Raw genomic sequence first — 7,029 nt, forward strand, 5'->3', positions numbered from 1 at the left:
CAAAGCTGCAATGAACATGGGTGTGCATATATCTGCTTGGATGTCAGCTATGGTCTCTTCAGGGTATATTCCCAGTAGTGGAATTGCTGGGTCAGAATTAGTATTTAAGAGTATAGATTCTTGAATCACAGCTTATTAGAGCCCCCACCTGTTAGTACTTAAATTTAAGTGAGTTATTTAACATCTGCGATTGTCATACTGTTGACTTTGAAAATAATGATTAAATGATGTGATAGAAAGTGTTTATCACAGTGTCTGACATGTGAAAATGATTAATAGGGTCATAGTTATTTCATTACAGGAAAATATTTATTTAGAGTATTTAAAGTATTTATTTAGGTTTCATATTATGTTGTTGTTGTATTACCTTCAAGTTGGAACTGACCCATAGCTGACCCTTCCAGTGCATTTTCAGAGGCATTTAATCGCTTGGGAGGAGATTGCCCATCTTTCTTCGTGGAGCAGCTGGTAGATTTGAACTGCATGCCTTTGGGATTGTATTTATAAAAATATATATATATATACATATATACATTCGTTCAAAAGTGGTAGAACAGTACATTGACAGAAAACTGCCAGAAGTACAAGCTGGTTTTACAAGAGGCCATGGCACTAGGGATATCATTGTTGATGTCAGATGGATGCTGGCAAAGAATACAAGAAGAATGTATATTTGTGTTTTATTGACTGACTATACAAAGGCATTTGACTGTGTGGATCATAACAAGTTATGGCTCACATTGAGAAGAATGGAAATCTGAGAACGCTTAATTATGTTCATACAGAATCTGTATCGAGACCAAGATGCTGTTGTGTGAACAGAACAAGGGAACTGCTTGGTTTGAGATCAAGAAGTGTGTGCGTGAGAATTGTGTCCTTTCTCTGTACCTATTCAGTCTGTTTGGTGAGTAGCTCATTCACGAAGCTGAACTCTATGAAGAAGAATGTTACATCAGGATTGGAGGAAGACTCATCAACAGTCTCTGTTATACTGATGACACAACTTTGCTTGCTGAAGGTCAGGAGGATATGAAATGCCTGCTGCAGAAGATAAAGGACTACAGCCTTCAGTATGGATTACATATCAACATTAAGAAGACAAAGATCCTCACTATTGGCCTAACAGTCAACATTACAATATATGGGGGGGGAAAATTGAAGCTGTTAATGATTTCATCTTGCTTGGAGAAACAATAAACACGCTTGGTATCAGCAGTCAGAAAATCAGGAGTCATATTGCACTGGGCAATCTGATGTCAGAGATCACTCCAAAATACTGAATAGCAGTGATGTCAGTTTGGACTAAGGTGCGCCTGATTCAGACCATGGTCCTCTCAATCACCTGCTGTGCATCAGAGAGCTAGACAATGAATAAGGATGACAGAGGATTTTATGTCTTTGAGTTGTGATGCTGGAGAAGAGTATTGAATATCTCAGGGATTAACAAAAGAACAAACAGATATGTCTTGGAAAGGGTACAGCCAGAGTGCTTCTTGGAGGCAAAATGCTGACTCTTCATCTTTCATACTTTGGACATGTAGCTAGCAATGCTGTTCCTTGGAAGGGGACATCATGGCTTGGAAAGATGGTGGGTCAACAAAGGAGATGAAGATCCCTAGTGAGATGGATTGACACTTTGACTTCAGCAGTGGGCTTTAGGGTCTCAGAGATAATGAAGATGGCACAGGATAGAGCAGCTTTCAGGATGTCTGTTCATAGGATTGCTATGCGCCATACTCGATTCAATGGCAACTAACAACAATAACAACAAAAACAATATAAGGGCATGCTGGTGGCCTAGTGGGAGCTATGCTCGCAACCTGAAGTCATGCAATTTAAGTCCACTAGCATAGGGTCGCTATGAGTCGCAGGTGACTTGACGGCACATAACAACAACAACAACAGCTGCTGTGAAAGAGAAAGATGGGTAGTCTCCTGTGCGATTCAGCTGTGGAATTTCTTTAACTGTTTCTGACTTTTGTGTTAAGATGATTTTAGCCCTTAAGCTTACCAAAAGTAATTTTTTTGTTTTTATTTTTATCTTACTGAATACCTTAAATTGGTGTTAGAATTAAAGGATCATGACTGATGTTGTCTAACTGTACATTATATATTCTCTTCCATAATTTGACAATAATTGTGTTTTGTAGGTACAACAAAAAACATTAAAATATCCAGAAATGAAGGACCGGTGAAAAGAAAGGTAAATAATACCTTGTATTATGTACTATCGTAATAGTGTCTGAAGTTCTGATATGAGGCACATATTCAAGAAGAGGCAGAGGATGCTTTCAGGGAAGGCTGCACAAAGTGGTGTTTACTAGGTGCCTTCTACAGTTTTGGAAAGATCTAACCTATTGATTTTGTCAATTGAGGTACTTGGAAAAAAGGCCATCCTGGAGAGGTTAATTCGCTCATAGTCTCCCAGAAAACAGACATATAAACAAGAAAATGGAATTCTTTTTTGACGACACAACAGTAGTGCAGCCCGGGATATATGTAACAATCTCAACAAGTAAATTTCCCCATGTGGGCATCTCTAATTGGGTATTTAAATTTATGTCTGCATGGAGTCAAAGCAAAGGTGTATTAGAAGTTAAATGGATACTGTTGTTGTTGTTGTTGTTATATACCATCAAGTTGGAACCAACAGTAGCTGACCCTCCAGTAGGTTTTCAGCGACAGTAAATCACAAGGGAGGCAGTTACCCATCTTTTCCTCGTGGAGCAGCTGGTGGATTCAAACTTTGTGCCTTTGGATTGGCAGCACCATTCCTTATCCACTAGACCACCACCACTCCCTTACTGTTGCTGTTGTTGTTAAGTGTCTTCAAGTTGAGTATGACACATAGCAACCCTGTGAGGAAAATATCTGAAGCCTATTCTATAACTATCATCATTTCTCTATGTTCAGTTTCCAAAGGCATATGGTTTAGGAAGTGGATGCCACTCCTGCTTCTAAATCTGAATCAATCTGGGAGCTCCACCAAACACTGTCCACTATGGGTAACTTTATGGCACTTGACATACCTAATGGCACAGTGTTCAGCATTACAGCAACTCCGTGTTACTTAAGTACAACAAATAAACAGACAGCTGCTGCAGCACTTAGAAGAATGTTCACTTCAAAATCAATTAACACTAGTGGTCCTGGGACCCTGCTGCTTTTTTTTTTTTTTAAATTCTTTCTACTTTCTTTTTTCTTTCTTTCTTGTTGTGTACTGTCAAACGAGATCCAACTGGCACAGGAGGGGATTGCCCCTCCTTTTCCAGTGGAGCATCTGGTGGATTCGAACCCTGTGTGCCTTTAGGTTTGCTGTGCAGCTTCTTGCTACTAGGCCACCAGAGCTCCCTCCCCCTCTTTTTTTCTTTTTTAAATACAGACATGTCCACCAAGTACTGGTTGACTATAAACCAAGAGACCCCCAGCCCACAGCTCATTGTTAGTTAAATCTGGCAAGTCCAATCAGCTGACACCCACTTGTAGACAAAAAAAAAAACCCCAAACATTCCATAAGTGACCCTCATCAAGATGCGAGAAACCATCTTACAGACTCAAACCACTTCACAGGAAGCTCCAGCATGCAGACTGAGCCCAACACTGCCCCTTTTTTAAATACAGGCACACCCACCAAGTAATAGTAAATGGTACGAGATTATTATAATCTGCTATGCATCAGAGAGTTGGATGGTGAATAGGGATGATAGAAAGAGAATTGATGCCTTTGAGTTGTGGTGCGGAGAAGAGTGTTGATTATACCATGGACTGCTAAGAGAACAAACAGGTTTGATCTGGAGAAGGTGAAGCTGGAATTATCCGTGGAGCTGAGGATTCTGAAGCTTCGTCTGACATACTTTGGGCATGTTGCAAGGAGGGACTGGTCCTTGGAGAGGGACATCATGTTTGGGACGGCGAAAGAGAGGAAAACCCTCAATGGGTCGATTCTGTGACTGGAGTGGTGGGAATGAGTGCGTTTGAGACGGCTATGTTGGCACAGAACAGAGCAGCATTTAGAGCTCTTGTACATAGGGTCGCTATGAGTCGCAAGCGACTTGATGGCATATAACAACAACAAAACATTCATTGGCAGGGGAATGTTACCTGCTTCCAAGACATACACCATACTGTCCTTGACAGTGCTTGGATGAATATTGCTGAATGTGCCTCTTCAAGCCTTGCTTTGTAAGTTGGCTACTCTTTTTATTTTTTTTTTAAGTTTTAAATGTGTCTGTGAGATTGATTAAGCTTCAGATTGCTGTCCTTGGGAGTGTCGCCAGCAAGATGGTGTGATCGGCATTGATGTTCTCCTCTCGGTTGTTGGCCCTGGCCAGGCTCTCAAGCAGCCTTTCAGTGAGGTCAAAGTTCTACTGTCAGGAACCACCAAATAGCAAACCTAATTGGGTGAAAGTTGAACTGACCTTGGGCACTGCAGCCTTCTTGTGGGGCTGGCTAATCAAACAACATAATAAAGATGTTTTAGAGTGTAAAAGAAGACATGAACTGGAGTAAACTACTGTAAACTACTGTAAAATACTGATACAGTGTGTTCCATACAGTTATTCTATCATTTTCTCTGGACTCTATAACTTTTTGATTGTGAGAATCAGTTATATATGTGGATATAGTTTGTCTTTATTTGTGTGTTATATTGTTAAGTGAACAAATTAAAAGTACTTCTTGAGAGAAAAAACCCCAGCCTAACAAATGACTGTCCTCTAGGCGGTAGAGTTATATAATTTCTTGTATGTTTACTTAGTTTAATCTGGTTTACATATCTTCAGATTCTCAGCTTTTTCTCCCCATTATTCTTCCCCCCCATTCTCAGTATCACCTTATGTTGACTTCAGCAGAGAAGTTTTAAATATTATTTCAAAATACATTGATACCTTACCCCTTCATAAACAAAATGTGAAAAGTTTGCTAAATATGTATATGTTTCTTTTTAATTTTTTTTTAAAGGGGCACCCAGCTTTGCAAAATTAAATAAAATAGAAAAGATTTTAGGGAAAGAGCTCTGATAGGGAGGATCCTTTCTAGAGGGTTTGAACAAACACTGTGAAGATAGTAATGCTTTGTGTGTTTCTGTTTTTCTTTTTCACTTAAACAGTCAGCTCTTATATTTCTTTTGATTAAAGGTTTTTTTTTCATTTTAGAACATTTAAAATATGAAACTATTTTTTGTTCTTGAGGCATTGCCACCTAGAACTGAGAAGATGGATGTTGACCAGGACTGGCCTAGTGTTTATCCTGTTGCAGCACCATTTAAACCCTCTGCAGTACCTCTTCCTGTTCGAATGGGTTATCCTGTAAAAAGAGGAGTGCCCTTGGCAAAGGAGGGAAATCTAGAACTTTTAAAGGTAAGATAAGTTGCAAGTTCATTGCCTAAAACTTAAAAAATTGTTGACACTACCCCACACTTTATTTCAAGCTTCGGTATTATATCAGTTTATCATATTTTGTGGCCCTCTTATAATGTTTATTTTTATTTTGGCTGAAAGAATCCTAGGCATTTAAAATTATACTTGACTGGTCTGATTGCTTTTCTTTTTGCCTTTTCTATTGTTCATCTCCTGTATATATAATGGTACAAAATTGGGCATGATTTTGTTCTGTAGCCCATGTGGTTGCTAGGAGTCTGAGCTGATTTAGCAGCACTTATACCAGGTAGACCTAGGGAGAATTAAATAGTCTCATCTGGATTGAAAATGGTGAAGACTCCATTTTTATTTATTTATTTATTTAAATATGGAATGCTGCCACAGATTCTCCTTCAACTTTTAAAAAGGTTATGGCTTTAAATGATAATTTCATTTGTCTGTGGAATAAATATGTGAATGAAAAATTTAAAAAAAAAATGGAATGCTTTACAAATTTGTGTGTCATCCTTGCAAAGGACATGCTAACCTCTATATCGTTCCAGTTTTAGTATATGTGCTGCTGAAACTGGCACAGGACTCCACTTTTAAAAGACTTTGGAAATTTTCTAGCAAAGTAGAATATTACTTAATAGTATTTTTACAGTTTATCTGCTTTAATTTCCCTGCTGTTTCCTTCACTTACCCTATAATCAGCCTCTTAATGTATCATCATAATTCCCAACTTCTTACCAACTTCTTTTATTCAAATAAAAATATTTACTAAGTACAAAATACTTGTCTTAGGTATTCCAGTGATTTGAGGGTGATTAATTAATGAGCTCTGTCCTTATTTGGTTTCAGTTTTACAAGGGAGGCACATATACCTGTAGCTCTAAAACCAAGGAGAACACAGGCTTTTGACTGATTTTTCCAGCATCATTTTTGTCATTACTCACTCACTGCTCTTGTGTTGGAACCAGCTCAGAGCTGACCGTCATGTTTCTGAGGCTCTCAGTCGCTTGGGAGGAGGTTGCCCATTTCTTCTTTTAGTGTAGCTGATGGATTTGTACCCTGAGAGAGAGCATAGCCTTTAGGTTAGAAGAACTAATCCTGGTGAACTGTGCCTCCAGAGCTCCATTTCTGTCAGAAGGTACCTGTAAACCCAAACTCCTTACATTTGATTAAATTCTGACTAAAGGTGACTCTATAGGGCAGAGTAGAAATGCCCTGTAGTCTCCAGGGCTGTGGTTTTTACAGAAGCAGGAAGTCCCATCTTTTCCTTTCTGGTGAATGTAAGCTGCTTGCTTTCAGAGGGTAACGGAGCACTTAACCAGTGCACCTTCAGGGCTCCTTCCTAATGTATAGAGTACTTGGTTATACTTTACGGAACCTCTTTCTTCCTTTTTTTTTATTATTTTAATGAAAATTTATAGAAAGCTTGGATTTCCATTTATTGATTGTTGCACTTTCCTCCCTACCCCTCCACGGCCAATTTGCTTTTCTCTTTAAAAAGATACTTTGTTGTACAGTTTCCTCTCCCTTCCCTCTCCACCTTGCTATGCACCTCTCATTCTGGACAGTTGTTGTGCAAATAATAGCCAATAATATATTTTTTTTAAATTATTAAATTTTATTAGTATTAATGAACATTTACAGGGATTTTGGGTTTTCA

General features: G+C 38.7%; 1 protein-coding gene and 1 pseudogene across 1 annotated transcript in view; both read left to right on the forward strand.

The window, feature by feature from the left end:
- Positions 1 to 7,029, forward strand: part of MRPS35 (mitochondrial ribosomal protein S35) — a 56,709-nt gene that overhangs the window by 14,346 nt on the left and 35,334 nt on the right. The gene's annotated exons all lie outside the window — the stretch shown is intronic.
- LOC102845078 lies at positions 4,282 to 4,509 on the forward strand (annotated as a pseudogene).

The sequence above is a fragment of the Elephantulus edwardii genome, unplaced genomic scaffold, assembly GCF_000299155.1.
Source record: "Elephantulus edwardii isolate Elephantulus edwardi_28Jun2011 unplaced genomic scaffold, EleEdw1.0 scaffold00157, whole genome shotgun sequence".
Taxonomy (NCBI): domain Eukaryota; kingdom Metazoa; phylum Chordata; class Mammalia; order Macroscelidea; family Macroscelididae; genus Elephantulus; species Elephantulus edwardii.